Below are 20288 nucleotides of genomic sequence, written 5' to 3'. Positions count from 1 at the left end.
TTGGAAAAATCCCCTCATCTCTATCCTCTATCTCAAAATGGATTGGCCTCACCTTCTTTTCTGTCATCCACTAGATCTTGAAAACTTAGTAGGAAACCTATTCATTGTAGTTTGAGTTTCTCTCTCTCTCTCTCTCTCTCTCTCTCTCTCTCTCTCTCTCTCTCTCTCTCTCTCTCTCTCTCTCTGTGTGTGTGTGTGTGATATGTGTGAATCCATGAGTCACAGTACACATGTAGAAGTCAGAGAAGACCTTTGTAGAATTGGTTTCTTCCTTCTATATGTATGTGGATTCCAGGGATTGAACTCAAAAGGTTGTCAGACATTTGTGGCACGCACCTTTATCCACTGATCCATCTTGCTAGTTCTTGTTTCTTTTTTTTTCTTTTTTTTGTTTTGCTTTTTTTTTTTGTTTTGTTTTTTTGTTTTTTTTCGAGACAGGGTTTCTCTGTGTAGCTTTGCACCTCTCCTGGAACTCACTTGGTAGCCCAGGCTGGCCTCGAACTCACAGAGATCCGCCTAGCTCTGCCTCCCAAGTGCTGGGATTAAAGGCGTGCACCACCACCGCCCGGCTTTTTTGTTTGTTTGTTTGTTTGTTTGTTTGTTTGTTTGTTTGTTTTGTCTTGTTTTTTTTTAAAGAAATGATTAGTTATATTGAACCCCCTCCCCCTGCCTATACCACCCCACCCCACCCCGTCTCCTCCCTCTTGCCCTATTCCACCTCTGTGAACATAGTGTTAACCCTGGTTTTGACATCTTTGGTCAGTAGATGCACTCATTATTTAAATCAATGTTAGTCATTGAAGCTTGCTCTTTCAATGTAGTACTAGTTTCAAATTGTTTTATTTGCATTTGCAGTACTTGGACGCTGAACTAAATAAAACGTATTACAAAATAAATTAGATTCTTCCAAACAGAAATTTTAACACTGAATTTTTTTGTTTTGTTTTTGTTTTTTGCTTTTTTGTTTGTTTGTTTTTGTTTTCGGGACATAATTTGAAAACTGTGACAGAGTCATACTGTTTGGAAAGAATTTAACTGCATTTACAAGAAGCATCCTGCCTTTGAGCATGAGTCATTAGTGGCTCCTTTCCTGAAATGTGTGTTCTCTTCTCTACTGCACTACACACTGTCGGGATACTTTAAAGATAAACTCGGGTGTGATTTTCAAGTGTCATGATGTGGTGGGTGGGTCCATCATCTGGAATGACGAACCACTGTTGACACAAGGGCGGAGCTGAGACTTTGTTCCTTCCTCTCACTTTTCCTGTCCATCCAAAAATACTTCATAAATAATAAAATCTATTCAACTTTTAACATTTCCTATTGTATTTGAACTACTCAGAAAAGAATTAGAATGTTCTCTGGCTTCTCAGTGTTAGAATGTTCAAGACTGGTTTGCACACCTCAAATTACCTGTGATCAGGACCTAGTTTTCAGCTCTGGTTTATTTTGAACAAATATTTCTTCCAGTATAGTAAAACTGTTCTAAAAGTTTCAAATTGTCTCATCTTCATTTCTGCTGTACTTATCCTGCTGTGGAATGGGTAGTTGATGGATCCCAGCCAGTGCTCTCAATGCCCTCTAATTCACATCTAATTCTCTCTTCCCTGCCACACTTACTCTGTTCTTCTCAGCATTTTATCTGTGACCATTGACTATAGCCTGTGCAGCAAAGAGCATTTGATTTCATTTACCCTCACTGTTGTAGAAAATGTACAAAAGCTTAGCCTAAAGTTAGATTATTAAGCTACTGAAGGTGACCAAGATCTACTGTGTAAACTGGGTAATTTCTCTCTACTGTGTTATATCAAGACACACTATTGGATATTTATTATGTTTCAATGGAGAGCTGGGCTGACACGAGCAGAGAAGAGAGTCTTGTGTACGATTACCCCCTTTTTGACTGAATATTTTATTGATTATTTGGAGATTTCACATAAAGCCGCCTGATCCCATTCACTTCCCAGCCCTCCCAGGTCCACCCCACCCTAATGACCCCCCAAAAAAAACAAAAGAAGAAGATGAATTCCAAGTCCATTTGTGTTGTCCAAAGACTTACTGGAGCACGGTCAAACTGGCAGTAGCCAGCCCCTTAAAGAAAACTGCTTCCTTCCCCACCCCCACCCCCGCCACCGCCGCCACCGCCACCACAGCCACCAGAAGCCATCAACTGTGAAGAGCCACATTTCTGCATCCTTATCACAATTTTTAAGAGTTCTCTCCATGGCTTCCTGTCCAGACTGTTTAACAACTACCCCTTTTATGAATGAGTGGGCAAGGGGCTGGATATGAGATAACCAAAGTAATTACAGGTGTGTCTCGATGGCTGTGTCTCTAGTGGTTAAAATTCCCCCTTCATGGGTCAAACCTCTGAAGCCATAGTTAAGTTCTTCCTGCCATATCAGAAAAGGTCAATGCACTTTTGTAGTAGCCAAACAATATGCCCACCAATGAATATCTAGCTAAGTTAAGAAAAATTAATAAAAATCAGAGGGATCTTGGCTCCAAGCATGCTCAGTAGAGTAGGATGAAATGGAGGTGGCACTCAAGAGAAGGAACTTAACAGTGACATCACAAGACAATCACACATGCCATAAACTCAATATTCAGTAGACTGAGTCAGGACAGCTGCGAATTCAAGGCCAGACCGGGCTGTGTTTCAAGTCAACCAGAGTTGTCTCAAGAATTAAATGGGTCAGCAATATGTCTCAACAGGTAAGGGCACATGCCACCAGTCCTGATGATCTGAATAGAGAACCAGTCCCCACAGCCTCCACACATGAGCCATGGCACACACAAACATACTCACAAGATAATAAATGTTCATTTGCTGTTTTTAAATGATTGGAAACAAACAGGAAGAGGAAGAAGAGTTGAAGCTTCAGATCTAGGTAGAGATTCAACACTTAAAAAAAAAAGATTGCTCCTAGAGTTTTGCAAAGCAAAAGGGTGGCAAATGCTGTATTAAATTTAAACGTGACATTAAGTGACACTTCTTCTCCAAGCACTAGGTTACACTGGCCACACGGTCCCCACCAAGAAACAGGAAGGGAAATTAAGGTGGCCTAATTTCCACCAGCTTCTCCTTTTAGCCCAATAGCTCTATGATCATGCAGAATTCTCCATTTAATTTAGCATGCATCACCACTGCTTTCAGTTCTGATCATGAATAAGCATATTTCACTGTGTACCCTGGAATATAGGACAGACGTTAATGTGCTCTTTTGAGCCATAGACACAGATGACCTTGGCACTGCATTGTATGCCTGTACTTTCAGGTTGCTTAATGTCAATATTACTTCATTACTAAGGATCTGCTCAGGTGTCAGTGGCAAGACAAACTGAGCTGAGTTTAAGCTGAAGGAAGCAGAAGAATGTCTCCTGGAACTTAGTGTGGGGGGTATAACCAGATCTCATGGGAAGTAGGGACAAGCCACTGAAAATCAATAAAAGAAATTCTCTCTCTCTCTCTCTCTCTCTCTCTCTCTCTCTCTCTCTCTCTCTCTCTCTCCCTCTCCCTCTCCCCATCTCTCTATCTCAAAAGCTTATTTTCTCTGTTTGTGTGCATATAACTTCCCAGGCTAATCTAAATTGTCTCCCTAACTATAAATCCAAAGGTCACTGAAGTCCTCCTGTTCTAATTTCTAGAAAAGAAAGTGTTGTTGACATACTATGAGTTAGACATCCATACCTGTTACATTCAGCTGTGGTCACCCTGGTGAACTCAAATGGCCTACAAGAAAAAGGGGCATGTAGATCATCCAGCACAAGAGTGTCCAACCCACCCCACTGGCCACATAAAGCCCAGGATGTCTATGAATGTAGCCAAACACAAAATTATAAACATCCTTAAATCATGAGAGCATTTTCAGAGTTGTTGTTATAACTCAACTGCACAGTTCTTGAGCATGAACATTGTAGATGACAGTGTTATAGCACAATGTCATGCAAAATAAATACATGTATGCTCTTCCAATCCATGGGCCCAAGACAAATCTTAGTCCAATATGGCCCAGAAAAGCCAAAAGACAGGCTACCCCTAACTAGAAAGATGCCACTTTGGTGTCTTTTAGAAGCATGTCTTAGTAGCAAAGGCATAAACCCACAGAAGTACATACCCTCCATTGCTAACACTGAGGCCATCATAATGGCCTCCCTTGTACAATTGTCTATAAGCAGAGGACTGATTTTTAGAAGCTAAGAGAAGGATCTGGAGCAGGAGGCCCAATGACCTTGCATACATATAAGGTGATATAGGGAAAACCTGGCTTCCCAGGTCATAGTGTGGAGCTCAGCTCATACCTGCTCACTCCCAAGGCTGCCTGTCTCTCCTCCCTGCACTGTGCTGTGGGTTATCAAAGGTGAGGCATACAAAGCTTATATCCTTAGTTGATATCTTTCTATCTCCAAACTTCCCTTGCAGAGTTATTCCTGGATATTAATAACTCTTATAATTTAACAAAGTCAAATTCACTTTACAAACCAGCAGAGAAATGCTAGTGTGTGTGAATGTGTGTATGTAAACTAAGTTTGAACCTAGACATTGTGTTACACTGTGTAATCTCAGCACTCAGGAGACAGAGGCAGGAAGATTATCAAAGTCAAGAGCTGTCGGAGTCCAGCTCTGACCTGTTAAAGGGTTCTTGCGGGGAGAAGAGAGGAATGAGGAAGTATTAGATAGAAATATAGGTGAAGATGACGAGAAAGACAGAGACACAGGACTCTAATAGGCTTTTTATACACTGCCAAGGGGAAAGGCAAAAGACCTCCCCCTTTCAAGATCAAGCACAGCATGCAGCCAAGTGTAGACCCTTCAAAAAACTGGTAACCACACTCCTGGCCGAATCATCCCATTATGCAGCCCTGCTGGGTAAAGCAAGCTCAGATTCTCTGACCTTGAGTAAGGCCTTACTAGGGAGCCTCTGTGGGCCCCCACAGATTCCCCCTTATTTAAAATATAAAGATCTCAAGTGAGGGTTCAGAGCTTAACTCTATGCAGCTCTGAATCAGCTTTCCACTAAGAGCTTGCAAGTAGCTAGACTAATTATAGCTATACACCTGCTCTTTATGGCTGCTATACCTACTAGTAAAGGAATAGAGGATGATCAAGATGCAATGGCCTTTGTGAATGGGTCTAAGATGACTACAGCAGTCTTAGTTGCATCAAGCCCTTTTTTAAATCAATGAACTCCTGATGCAACCACATCAAAAAAATCAGTAAACTCCTGATGTAGTCACATCAAATCGAAGGACTCCTTAGCATCACCATACCATGGCTCATTAACATTAACAGGCTAGCATCATAATTCTAGTATGAATATTACTATACACAATTACAATTCTCATAAACTTACATCCAAAAGCAAACTCTTTTTGTTTGTTTGTTTGTTTGTTTGTTTGTTTTGGTTTTTCGAGACAGGGTTTCTCTGTGTAGCTTTGCGCCTTTCCTGGAACTCACTTGGTAGCCCAGGCTGGCCTCGAACTCACAGAGATCCGCCTGCCTCTGCCTCCCGAGTGCTGGGATTAAAGGCGTGAGCCACCACCGCCCGGCCAAAAGCAAACTCTTAATAGAACTATTTATACTTCATAAACTTTTAGCAGACATCCAAAAGCAATTTCTTAATAGAACTTTTTGTATTTCTTGCTAACAAAACATAGGGTACATTAATACAGGCTAACATTATTCATACTGCTGTGGGATGTTCTGTATGTCCTGTGGGAGCCCATTCTTGGGTTCCTTGTGGCTTTACCCAGCAGGTCCACATAGAGGATGATTAGGACCACGGGCCTGAGTGCAGGTGTCTGAGATGGTCTGTACTTGGCTGTGCTGGGGGATGGTCTGTATGTCAAGTTGCTCTGATTGGTCAATAAATAAAACCTAATTGGCCGTGGTTAGGCAGGAAGTATAGGCAAGACTAACAGAGGAGAAATAAAAGAACAGGAAGGCAGAAGGACTCACTGCCAGCCGCACCCTGACAAGCAGCATGAAAAGATGCCGGTAAGCCATCAGTCACGTGGCAAGGTATAGATTTATAGAAATGGATTAATTTAAGATATAAGAACAGTTAGCAAGAAGCCTGCCACGGCCATACAGTTTGTAAGCAAAATAAGTCTCTGTGTTTACTTGGTTGGGTCTGAGCAGCTGTGGGACTGGCGGGTGACAAAGATTTGTCCTGACTGTGGGCAAGGCAGGAACACTCTAGCTACACCATACAAAGAACAAGAAAATGTTTTTGTGTTTGAGCTGCTCCAGTCCACCAGCAAAAACTTTATCCCAACTCCTATTCATCAGTACATTTCTACACAAAACAGTTCGTGAGTCACCACAGTTAGTAAAAGTATGCATAGGTGAAATCGAAACTGTCCCATTGCAATTGAACCACTCCTGTTCATCCCATTTCTTAAGTCTGAAAAGTTCAAAAAGCCAGTTCTGATACCAGTCTTAACGTTCCACTGAAAGCTCAAGATCAGGGCCTGACTGGACAGATTCCCTGAAGTCTTTGCATAGCTATCCAAGTCATAATGAATATTGAAGTGAAAAGCTCCAAATACGAAGAGACCCTCAACCAAAAACTTGGTGCAGTTCCCTTGCATGCAACAACCCAGTTCCAACAAGAGTCTCTGAAACCTTGCTCTTAGCTACAGTAGCACCTCCGGTTGACAGCCTTTCCCTAGGAAATTCTCTCCAGGGCCAAGTCTGTGTCACTGTAGCGGGCCGGTGGTACAGACCTCTCGAAAGAGCTCTCGGTACAGTCAGAGAGCCACACAGCAAACAGAAGCTGTGCTGCTTTGGCTGCTGTCTCCCTCCCGTTCAGCTTTTTTACAGTCCTGGTCTGTCTGCGCCTCTGCCAGCCTAGAGGCCCCTGTGTCCTGAGGCCCAAGGGCTCTCAAGCATCTCATGCCACGAGGGCTCAAGGTGCTGCCCCATTACTCCGAGCTGCGGCTCTCATTCGGCACCCCAGGTCTGCCCATGACCAAGGTCTCTGTGCACTGCCTTGCTTGCATACTGAACACTAACCCCAGGTTAGCTCCATGGCTCTGCCTCACCCTATTGCTGGGAGCCCAGGCTGGCCTGTCAGCCAGCAGTTTCCCCTGGATCCATAGCACCACCTCTGACATGGTTCCGCCCTTGGGGATGCTGCCTTATCTCTGCAGGGACCCCCATGTCCCCAGAACCCATGGCCAACTAGGCACACTCAGACTTGGAGGCACCTCCTCCCTGGCCCAACAGGTGCGCCTTGCAGGCATCTTTCTCTGGAGGCTTTGTCTCTCGAACAGTGGCCAAGGCGCCCTGTGCACGTGCCCACCAGCTGCCCCCTTGGCTCTCTGCCTGTGCTCTCCTGGGGCGTCCCTCGCTCAGCTCTGGCTGCTGGGGATTCTGGTTCCAGGTGACCGAGCTGCTCGGGCTGCTGAGGTCTGAAGCCTCCTCTAGCACTTGTATGCCTTCTCTCACCCAGTAGGTCAAGGCTGCGGGGCACAGCCTCCAGCCATGGCAGTCTGGCTCTCCTCTCCGCAGCCTCTTCACAGCAGAAAACTCGCAGAGCCTTGCAGCTGCAGATGGCTCTCTCGGCATCTGCTGTGCATGACTCAAGGATGCCCCAGGGGTCTCAACAACGCCAATGCTGGGTCACCAAACCTTCATAATATTCCTAAAGCCTGTATTTCTCAAACTTCACCAAAACTTTTATGACCTACTTATATTACAACTTTAGACTTAACTCTTAGTAGATAGAGATTTGCTGCAGCCTAACTTCAGCTCATCTGGCTGTTTTTTAAACAGCTGTCTGCTATGCCCTGTTCTATATTTACAATTTTACTCCCAAAAAAGAAAATCACCGCACCCCAATTAATTATCCAATCATGCCCACTTAACCTGCAGTGTTCCTTCTCTTTATCCTCTGTACACAAGTTCCATGTTCAGGCGCCATATGCTGGAGACCAACTCCAACCTGTTGAAGGGTTCTGGGGGGAGGGGAGGGATGAGGAAGTATTGGATAGAAATATAGGCAGAGATGACTAGTATAACACAAATCTTTTTTTGTTTTGTTTTGTTTTGTTTTGTTTTTCAAGACAGGGTTTCTCTGTGTAGCTTTGTGCCTTTCCTGGAACTCACTCTGTAGCCCAGGCTAGCCTCGAACTCACAGAAATCCACCTGCCTCTGCCTCCCAAGTGCTGGGATTAAAGGCGTGCACCACCACTGCCCGTCCCTCAAATCTTAAAATCTTATTAATTAAAAAAAAAAAAACAAACCCAGAACCAGATATTGGGGTGAATTCTGAAAGATCAGAGAAGTCAAACAAGCCACAGCCAACCTCACCTTACCAACTCCTCATCCAATCCTGTTTCCACGAATCCTCAAACTGAAAGCTTCTGAGTTCTCACCCAAATGATCTCAGCTGAACTGCTACTAAAAGCCTGAAAGCTTAAAAGCGTCTAGTTTCTGTCCTCACACCTTATATACATTTCTGCTTCCTGCCTTCACTTCCTGGGGTTAAAGTGTGTGTGTCTTTCCCAAGAAAGACGTGAGGTCTTAAGTCCTGAGATTAAAGGTGTGTACCACCACTGCCTGGCTCTATTTCCAGTGTGGCCTTGAACTCACAGAGATCGGAATGGATCCCTGCCTTCTGAGTGATAAGATTAAAGGTATGTGCCGGGCGTTGGTGGCGCACGCCTTTAATCCCAGCACTCGGGAGGCAGAGCCAGGCGGATCTCTGTGAGTTCGAGGCCAGCCTGGGCTACCAAGTGAGCTCCAGGAAAGGCGCAAAGCTACGCAGAGAAACCCTGTCTCGAAAAACCCATAAAAAAAAAAAAAAAGATTAAAGGTATGTACCACCACTGTCTGGCCTCTATGTCTAATCTAGTGGCTGTTCTGTTCTCTGACCCCAGATAAGTTTTATTAGGGTTCACAATATATTGGGGGACACAATATATCACCACAGATGAGAAAGACAGAGACAAAGGATAGCTTTGGGAGGGCCCTGGGTCAATACCCAGTTGCCCAGAGTTTTGTTCTAATGGGCTTTTTATAACATGCCAAGGGGAGAGGCAAAAGACCTCCCCCTTTCAAAATCAAAGCACAACATACAGCCAAGTGTAGACCCTCCTTTTGGCACCTGGTAACCACACCTGTGGCCAAATCATCCCATTACGCAGCCCTGCTGTGTAAAACAAGCTCGGATTCTCTGACTTGAGTACGGCCTTACTGGGGAGCCTCTGTGGGCCCCCACAGAGACCAGCCTGATCTACATGGTGAGTTACAGGCAAGCCAATGCTACACAGCAAAACTCTCCCTTCAACCAGTCCCCCTGCACCGACTGCAGCTTCCACCTTAGAGGAGGAAGTGCTGAGAGTCTCAGCACACGCCCACTTCCTGTGTTCACAGAGACCCTTGCTGACGCCCCACTTAGAAAAAAAGATTCCTTTTGGTCTTGTTTGTGTTATTTCCCAAGAGCCTCAACTTCTTTGTTGACAAATGGCAGTGATAATAACTCTAATTACATCATATTGTTGTTGAAAAGTTTTAGAGCTGGCCCTAAGACGTAAAATCACATAACAAATGTAAGCTGTTGCTGCCTAAGCCAAGTACAGCTTACAGAAAAAGGAAGCCTGTAAACTTAAATAGTCATGTTAACAAAGAAGTAATAAAAATAAATGAACTAGACTTAAAGCTCCAAAGTTTAGAAAAAGAAAATGAACTTAATAAAAAGACAGGAATTGGAAAATGTGCAAATGAGACAACAAAAAAATTGAATGGGCCTAATAAATACACACAAGAACTGATTTCTTTTGATGTTGCTTATAAAATGAACTGTTGGATAACCTAAGGAAGAAAAGCAGATGCATAAAACACAGAACTAAAGAGACAAAGACATCAAAGAAACACATGTGTAAAGAATTTTGCAAAACCTTGAAGAATGACGCTAATTCTGAGAAAGCACATTTGAAAACCAACACGCCTTAGTTAATTATCTGGGAATATGTAAATTACCAAGACTAAGGCAGAAAGATAAAAATCTAAACTGATGAACTATTGTTATAAATAAACTGGGGCTGGTGAAGTAGCCTGGGGGTAAAGACTGCCAAACCTGACCACCTGAAGTCTGTCCTTGGACCCCGTACGGTGGGAGGTGAACACAGACTTCTGAAAGTTGTCCCCTGACATCCATACACATGTGCCAGGGCACACATATGTACATGCACACACAAAATAAGTGCATGTAATTATTTTTAATAGAGAGAACTGCCAAAGGAGCAACTGTCCCTCCTCAGATACCAGTTAAACAATTTCACCAGACATTTAAAAGTATCAAGATTCATCAATGGTTCCAGATCATGAAAGGGAGACCTTTTAGATAATTCTTATATAATACCAGAATAACAGAAATCACATTATAAAAATAAACACCTGTTGAAATGAAAATCTTTTTTCTTTTTGAGATTGATATATTACATTTCTCCCTTCCCTTTCCTCCCTTCAAGCCCTCCCATGTACTCATCCCCACTCTTCTTCAGGTTCATGGACTCTTTTATCACTAATTGCTATTATATGTATATATGTACTTATATATGCACATATATTCCTAAAATATAACCTGTTCAGTCTGTGTAATGTTACTTGTATGTGTGATTTCAGGGCTGACCATTTGGCACTGCACAGTCAATTGATGTGTTCTACCTTGAAGAAGACCACCTCTCCTACTCCCAGCTTTCCTTAGTTTTCTATAGTGCTGTGGATATCACTCTGTATGCTGTGAATGTGTTGCTCTGATTGGTTTATAAATAAAATGCTGATTGGCCAGTAGCCAGGCAGGAAGTTTAGGCAGGATAAGCAAACAAGGAGAATTGTGGGAAGGCTGGAAGGCTGAGTCAGGGGATGCCAGCCCACTGTCCATGGAGCAGCATGTAATGCACACAGGTAACGCCACAGAAAATGTGGCAACATATAGATTATGTTGGGTTAGTTTAAATGTAAGAGCTAGTCAGTGGTAGGATTGAGCTAATGGCCAGCCAGTTTTAATTAATATAAGCTTCTGAGCGATTATTTTATAAGTGACTGCGGGGTCTGTGGGGCTGGGCAAGACAGGAGAAAACTTCAGCTACACTATAGTTTTTCGTGTAGGCTTGAACTCTCATGGGCTTTTCCCTGTCCAGTTTGCCATGTCCATTGGTGCCATCCTTGCTCACATTTGTGCAGTCATGTTGCTTAGAATGTATGGGGATAGCTTCTGACATTACTAAGAGATACAATCTCACAACAAAGTCCCTGATCCTCTGGCTTTTATTGCTTTTCCTGCCCCCTCTTCCAAAATGTTCCCTGAGCCTCAGGTATGGAAGTGTTTTGTAGGCATATACATTTGGACTGGGATCCATAACTCTGCATTTTGATTTGCTGTGGTTTTCTACAGTGGTCTCTGTCTGTTGTAAAAAGAAGTTTCTTTGATGAAGGGTGAGGCCTGCATTTATCTGTGGGTATTTAGATTATGCTGCTTTAGTAAAGTGGTGGATGTAAGTTCTTATCCAAGATCCATGACTTCACTAGACCTGGGTAGTTGCCAAGGTTCCCAGCACTAGGCATGGTTTCCCCTTTTTTTTTGGAGTGGGTCTTAATCTGATTCGAGAGCTGTTGGTTACTTCCAAGGTATGTGTGGCACTGCTGAACCCTTAGGGTTATTATGCCACGCTGGTCATTGACAGGGTTTATAGGGGTAGGACTGTTGGTTGCCTCCCTCCTTTGGAAGCTTGCCTTGTGCCTTCGAGTACCATGAAAACTAGTCCTCAGGGAGGAGAGCTCACATCAGTTCCAGTTCTGGGTCTCTAGGCCCTGTTCCTGAAGTGCATGGTGTCTTCAGCAATAGATGACACAATAAAAAATAAGTACCATACTTAGCTTTTGAGACAAAAAATCTTAAAATATTACCAAGCACAACTCATCCAGACTTTACTGAAAACTCATTCTCAAAAATGGAATAATTTATCACAATATGGTAGTTTATTGAAAAAGATCGCATCATTATCTCCACAGACACTGGAGAATGACTTGATAAATTCAATAATAGTGCCTTTTTAAAAACCAAAAACTACAGGTTTTCAAACTGCTGAAATGAGTACTTCCTGTATATTACAACATTGGTCAGCCTAATGACAAACAGGAAAACAAAGACAACGGTGTGTTCTCGTCTGCTTCTGTGTCTCAGCAGCGAACAGTGAGACCAATCACAGCTGGGGAGGATGAACACTGTGACTACACACAGCTGGGGAGGACAGGCCTTATCTCATCTTACGCTTTACAGTTCATCATCAGGGAAACCACAGTATGAACTCAAGGCAGAAACTTAAAGCAAAACCCATGGAGGAACACTGCTTACAGACTAGCTCCCAGATTCACATTCTACATTTCTTACATAGTCCAGGTCCACTTGCCTGGGAATGATGCTATCACAGTGTTCTGGGCCCTCCTACATCAATTATCAATCAAGAAAGTGCCCCTCAGACATGGCAACAAGCCAATCTACTGGATGCAATTTTTTTTTATTAAGGTTCCCTCTTCCCAAGTGTGTCAAGTTGACAACCAAGATTAGCCATCACATTATCCAATTAAAATTAAGGACAAGACAAGGAGCTCCACTATCACTAATATTGATAAACAAATGCTATAAGTAAGATGTGACCAGCATAAAAACTGGTGAGAAAAATCATGATTTTTGTAGAGATTACCACTATATAGCTAGAAAATTTAAATGATTTACCCAAGAAAATGATTTCAACATTTAAGTCAACATAATAGTGGAAAAAATTAACATGCAAAAACCAGCATTAAAAGATACAATATACCAAGTGGTGGTGGAACACTCCTTTAATCCCAGCACTCGAGAGGCAGAGGCAGGTGGATGTCTGTGGGTTTGAGGCCAGTCTGGTCTAAAGAGCAATTTCCAGGAGAGCCAAGGCTGTTACACAGAGAAATCCTAACTTGAAAAAAAAAATACAATATATTTTAAAATATGGTGTATTCAGTAATAGTAGCACAGCATATGTCTACAACCCCAGCACTCATGAGGCTGAAGCAGGAAGATTGAAAATTCAAGGCCAGCCTGAACTACCCAGCAACCTTGAACTTTATTTAGAAACTAAATATAATTAACAGGAAATAATAACATGATTCATTGGGAAAGTGAGCATGGTAATTATAACATCAATACAAAATATAAACAAGAAGAAAGAGCCAAAATTAGAATATGTTGTCATACTTCTAGATCTTAAAGTAGTCTACAAAGATGCTGTAGTTAAAACAGCAGAATAACATGAAATGGTGATACAGACACATGACAACTGAAAGAAACAAAGGCCTGATAGAGACCCAAGTGTACAGTAAAGTTTAGGATGATAGACGTGGTCGTCTACATCCACAAGCTACTCATGGTGTTTGGCCAACTAAGTAGTCATCCAGGAAAAACAAAAACATTAATCTGGATTTCAACTTCAGCAAAATAAAGATTTAAATGAATAAAATAAAGAACCATAAAAGAATATATGACACATAGGGCAGGAAAGCTGCCCCTGCTCACCACCAGCTGCAACACTCAGGAAAGCAGGCCCTGCACCTCACCTGGGCAGCACAATAGAGCCAATCCTGTTGGCAGAGATGTGAGCAAGCCAGCCCCAAAGTTGTAAGCATGGGAGAGCTGCCCCATTCCTCATCCATCACGGTGGAGGCATGGGTGAGGAAGAGATGCCCTCTCCCACCACCCATCAACACCTGAGGCAGATGGGAGAGCTGTCCCTGAGGTCATAAGAGTGGGAGAACTAGCCCTGCCCGCCACCAGCTGCAGCACTCAGGGAGAGCAGGCCCTGTACCTTGCATGGGCAGCACAATAGGGCCAATCCCATCGGCAGAGATGTGGGCAAGCCAGCCCCAATATTATGAAGTGGAAGAGCTGTCCCCGTTACTCACTTGTCACATGGTGGCATAGGCAGGAGATAGATAACACCCCCCCACACCATACCCTGATCCCCCCACCTTCCACCCCTGCCTATCAATACCTGAGGCAGGTGGGAGAGCTGGCCCTGAGCTCATAAGAGGGGGAGAACTAGCTCTGCCCCTTACTCATCACTGGAAGGGGTGAACTCACGAGGACAATGCAGGAAAACTCATCCTAGTGTTGAGGACAGGGGAGAACAGGCTGGCTGACCAACCCTATAGCTACCCAGGCCCAGAACCAGGGTTATGTGTTGACCCACTCCAACATCCACCCCATCTGTGATCTGCTGGAGCATGTGAAGGGACCCAAAGTTGCAGGATCTCCACAACACAGGGCAACAGCCGGATGACCAAGAGGAGCTCCAGTGAGGGCCCAGCATCAATAGTGTAGCAGAAACCAGAGGCCTCTGACCAGACCACTGACTGCAATGAACACTTACAAGTAAAGATACATGGACAAGGGCTTACTGTGTGACTCACTGTGCCACACTGCAGCTCCCATGCAAGAATTACTTTTTCTTTCTCTCTTTTTTTCTCTTAAATTTTATTTTATTTAAGGGCAGAGAGGATAGATATGAATAGATGGGAAATGAATGTGATCGAGATATATGATATGAAAGACACTAAGAATAAATAAGAAGAAGAGAAAAACCATATGACACCAATGGGAGAGCTGTTTAACCGCAAAGCAGGGATGCCTTCATCAGGCACACCATCAAAATCAGAGGTCCTAAGAGAAACTCTCATTTAAAAAGTCACCGATTCCTTCATTAATTGAAAAAATAAATAAAACAGAGCCTGATACAATATCACAGTGGCTAAGGGTGGTCTGCAGTCACCGGACCAGAGTTCAATGCCCACATATTAAGCCCAGTGATCCCACAAATGTTTGTAAGGCCAGCTCTGAGAGGCACAGTCACCCTGAGAAAGGGTGAGCCCCAGGGTCATGGAAAGACCCCGCCTCAAAGAAGCTGATGAAATGTGAAAGAAGGGGGATACCCCACGCCCTCTTCTGGCCTCTGTGTGCACATTCAGGGCCATGCATCTGCACATACTCTCGCAGAGAGATATACATATATACACACATAAATTAATCTTTAAAAGAAGGCCAATAAAGATAAAACAGTGAAAAGATAATAAACTGAGAAAAACAGCTTAGAAAACAAACTTATAAATTGTTACTTCAAGAGTTCCTAAAACCCAAAGTGAAAATGCCAAAAATCCAACAGGTCAAAATATATGAAAAAGACAGTTAACAGATCAGAACAGCAAATGATTGATGAGGATATTCCATTTTGTTCATATTGAGAAAAATGAAATTAAAGCTACATTAAAGTATATAAATTTTCCCCAGAAATTACATAATAAATAATATTTGCCTCTTGGAAAATGGAATGCACATTTCAGAAACTGAGGTTGGAAAAAACATACACTTCATCAATATCTGTCAAATTATGATTTATATCAAATACATTTAGACTCTAATTATAGTAATACATGAAATTAATTTTAAAAATAATAAAAATGGCCTTTAATCCCAACCTTTAATCCCAACCCTAGTGAGAGAAAGGCAGACAGATCCCTGTGAGTTCAAGACCAGCCTAGTCTACACAGTGAGTTCCAAGCCAGCCAGGGCTGCACAGTAAAACACTGTCTGAAAACAAAGTAGAAAAGGAAAAAAGGTTGGTGGAAAGAAGATAAAGTGATTTGCCTGAATGTTGAGAAGACAAAATTGTGCTGCTGCTTGTGAATGTAATCACGGGTGGTCACGGTTTCCAATGGTGCAGACATAAGCCAGCCTGAGGGTCACATTCCCTCCTGACAGGATGAGGAAGAAAGAGCTACGCATCAAACCCAGGGCTTCTAAGCCAACTACTGTCTTAAATCTAAAACCAATGTTACCACTGCTGGCTCAGCAAATAGATGTGTTTTCATTTCTCAATGGTTTTCACAAATCCGTGGCTTTTAAGAAGCTGCCCAACTTGTCAGAAAGCAGAAACTCTGCCTCGCTGCTGTGAACCGCACCAAAGCCTTGACCCAGCCAATAACATGCACTGAAGGCCACTTAGAAACGTGGCCCATCCTTGCCTATGTGCAGTTCCATCGGGAGACAAATTTCATCAGCAGACATCATATTATCTATGTGGAGCAGGACTAGACCCTCCCCTCACAGAGTCCATGTTGCTCCTGATTCTGTTGCTGAGGAAGGTCATTGCTCACTACGTCATCATGATTTCCAAAGTCGAAAATTCCACTTGATTTTTCCATTTGGGAGGAACCCTGCTTTCCTGATATGGTTGCTGTACATCACTCTGTGTGTGTAACAACTGTCACTGACATGTCACTGTGTCTGGAGGCTGCCTTGAAGCTCCTCGTTAAACTTGAAGCCTTCCTATCATGGGCATTCTCTTTTCATGGTTCAGAAACTTAGTTTGGATCTGCTTGTATTTTCTATTTGTATTCCATTGTTAATACTTCACTGCACTGTTACTGTACCGTAATTTGGATCTGTAGTCATCCACCTACTCGACATACTGATGCATGAACATGGCACTTCCAGTTATCTTCCTGACACCTCAACAGCACTTGGTGGGGTAGATTGTCACTCATTTGTGTGTTTTGTGGTGAACAGCATCCCACAAAATTGTAGATAAGTAGTGTGTTCTCCTGTAGTTTCAATAGCAGCTGTCTTTGGAATCCAGCAAGCCTGAGCTTTTATTAATTACCTCAGATAAATGTACAGATTCCTCTGATAGATAGTGGGGGTAGAAGCATCAGTTTGCACATGTGTGCATGAATGGACGTACACACACGCACACAAACATACACACCCACAATTTGAGTCAGTGACTTCTTATAGACAACAATGGTTAAGCTTTAACACTTAGCTGGGCATGGTGGCTCAAGTCTGCAAACCGAGCAGAGGCAGGAAGATCTTAAGTGCAAAATCATCCTGAGATACATAGTGAAACCTTGCCTCAAACCAAGGATATTCTTTTTTTTTTTTTTTTTTTTTTTTTGGTTTTTGGTTTTTCAAGACAGGGTTTCTCTGTGTAGCTTTGCGCCTTTCCTGGGACTCACTTGGTAGCCCAGGCTGGCCTCGAACTCACAGAGATCCGCCTGCCTCTGCCTCCCGAGTGCTGGGATTAAAGGCGTGCGCCACCACCGCCCGGCTAACCAAGGATATTCTTTTTTTTTTTTTTTAAAGATTTATTTATTTATTACGTATACAGCATGTTTGTCTGCACACCAGAAGAGGGCATCATTACAGATGGTTGTGAGCCACCATGTGGTTGCTGGGAATTGAACTCAGGACCTCTGGAAGAGCAGTCAGTGCTCTTAACCTCTGAGCCATCTCTCCAGCCCACCAAGGATATTCTTAATGTCCAGTTAGTAAACGTGTTGGATTAAACTGCCTAGTTTATGAACTTTGCAGCCCTTTGCACAGGCCACTCTTTCTTTCCAAAGTGAGCATCTTCTCCTCCCTGGACCATGTGTAGGGATGCTCAGAAACCTTTTCTCTTGCACCTCAGCAGAATTAGAGGTCTCCATATGGGCTCTGCATGGTCCAGTGTTCAACTCTGTCACAGCACTCATCTGTCTAGGTTGGATCTGCCCCTTTTATGAGGATGTGTTAGTGATAGGTTACAAGGTCCCCTTAAAATTTCACATTATATTTATTTTTTAACTTAATTCTTCATATTTTGCTTCCAATAGAGAACTGGATTTGATTATTAGATAGTCTCAAAATTACTACTAAACTCTGTGGTTCCATAATGAATATTGATTGAATAATGAACATTGGTGATGTGCAAAATGAACTGACACACTTTGATTCAGCCTTACTGATCTTATTTCTTGGGGACTTGAGATGTTTTCCTGAGAAGTAGAACCACTGTGATAAATTTTAAATTTCATTGTCCTTTATACAGAAAATGAATTGCTCAACATCCATGCCAAGGCTGTACTCACTGTCTCCAAAAAGCAGGGCTGTGGTCTATGTAGTTGAGTGTTCAGAAGTGAAATGCTTGGCCTAAATAGCTTGGAAAAATACCCACTGTTAGTTTCCAAGTGTTCATGGGGCCATTTCATTCAATCAACCAATATTTATTGGCTCTTGATCTGAGTCAGGACTGTCCTAGGAGCTACAGCAGCAGGAACCCCAAGCAAGAGCAGGTGCCACAGTGCTGACTCTGCCACTCACCACTCATTCAACCTGAGGGAATCAACTTAGATTTTGTGAGCTCAGGCTCTTCTTCTGAGTAAGGATAGAATCCATGCCTTAGAGTTGGTATGAAGTGGATGAGTTCATCTTCCCATGGTGACTTAGGTGGGGATTCTAGTGCTGTGATAAAACACCATGACCTGCAGTTTGAGAGATGACTCAGTGGGTAAGAGAACTGGCTGCTCTTCCAGAGGACCCAGGTTTGATTCCCAGCACCCACATGGCATCTACAATCATCTGTACCTCTAGCTAATCCAACACCCTCTTCCAGCCTCCATGGCACTAGGCACACAAATGGGACATAGACACACACAGACAAAATACTCACTGGCATAAAGTGAAGTAAAATTTCTAAAAGTAAACAACAGAGAATATAAACATATGCTGACAGTTCAGTAGTGTTCTACCATAAAAGTAAAGGCAAGGAGCAGAAAGCAGGGGGGCAGGTGTGGGGATCGGTTTTGTTGGTCTGTTGGATTGTTTATTTTGTTTTTAATCGTGTCTATAATGCATGTCTATAAACAGGTTTATGAACATGAGAGCAAGGGCCATGGAGGTCAGAAGAAGCCATCAGATCCTCCTGGACATGGAGTTACACATGTTGTAAGCCGCCTGATGCCAGTTCTCTGTAAGAGCAGCAAGCACTCTCAACCATTGAGACATCTCTCCAGCCCCAAAGGAATTGCTTTTGGGGGCAGGCGGGGTTGGGGGATAGGAAAGGCCTATCTGAGAATATTAGAGGTGAATAAAGGGTAGGAGCAAGTCAGGAACCTGTTAAGATAGCCTTAAATATTTACAGACACCTGTCCTTTCCAAACCATCATTAGTCACATTCTCATATGGTCGTGGAGGAGGAAGTCATTATAATGTTTATCTCAATTCTAAGTATAAATAACAATGAAAACCCTTAAGACACTCCCCCAACATCTATTCACAGATTAAATGCAACTGTATACTTGTGACCCACAGATGCCAATTTCGGGGTACACAATTACACGCTAACTCAGACTTCATTTAGATGGTGGCTTCTTCCTGGATTCTTGGGGACTCTTCTCATGAGAGGTAAATCTTTACTTCTTCTGAGTAAATACTATAAGAGACTTACTTTTATTTTTAAATTATGTTTATTATTTTCAATTATGTGTACGGATGTGTGTCTGTGTGCAGGTATGTGCACATGAGTATAGACGCCCGTAAGGACCAGGGGTGTTGGATCCCTCTAGAGCTAGAGTTACAGGTGGTTGTGAGCCACATGATGGATGTGCCGGAAATTGAACTGGGGTGTTCCTGAAGAGTAGTGCATGCTCTTAACCTCTGAGCCATCTCCCCAGTCCCCGAGACTTCTTATTAAATGACAGCAGTCCCTGAGCAGGTACCACCTTTGCAACAACAGCTTACAGATTGACATCCGGTAGGTGTCTGAGCTGTCACATCAAATCTGCTTAGGATACTGGTGTTCCATCATAGTTGACAGACACTTCCAGAAGAGAGGCCATGCCAAACTCCTTTCCGAAATACCGTTCAACATGGGAGGAGCAAAAGTATCCTCTTCCCTCTCTTTACTCTTCTGTTTTGTGACTTGTCCTTGGGATTCCAGTAATGGCATTATGGCCGAGTTAAAAGGGGGAAAGGTGTTGAGAAATGTGGCTGGAAGATTCCTTTTTCTATACACTCTTTGTTTTCTAAACCAGGGTTTCTCCCCCGCAGCACTGCTGACAGCTGGGCCTAGGGTCATCTTTGCCACAGGAAGTCATACTGTGAATTGCAGAGTATTGATCCACCACAAAGTCCCAGCAGGCCATGGCTCTGCCTCTTCCAGTGAAAGCCAAAACTGTCTCCTACAAGGAAAATCTGTCCCCATTTGAGAATGACTCAGTGAAATCACCCTCATAAAGCTTTGGAGTAAATTACAAATAACCCAAATGTACTTTTATAGATTGTTAGAATTACCAAAAGAATTAGGTCAATTGATCTTAGAAGGTAGACAAGTTTTTCTTCAAATTACACTTCCCATCTCCCATATATTACATTATTAGATATAAAAATATTTTCCAAAAGTGAATTATTTTTAAGGCTATTAAACTAATA

The sequence above is a fragment of the Peromyscus maniculatus genome, chromosome 5, assembly GCF_049852395.1.
Source record: "Peromyscus maniculatus bairdii isolate BWxNUB_F1_BW_parent chromosome 5, HU_Pman_BW_mat_3.1, whole genome shotgun sequence".
Classification (NCBI taxonomy): domain Eukaryota; kingdom Metazoa; phylum Chordata; class Mammalia; order Rodentia; family Cricetidae; genus Peromyscus; species Peromyscus maniculatus.
This window is presented reverse-complemented; position numbering follows the sequence as displayed.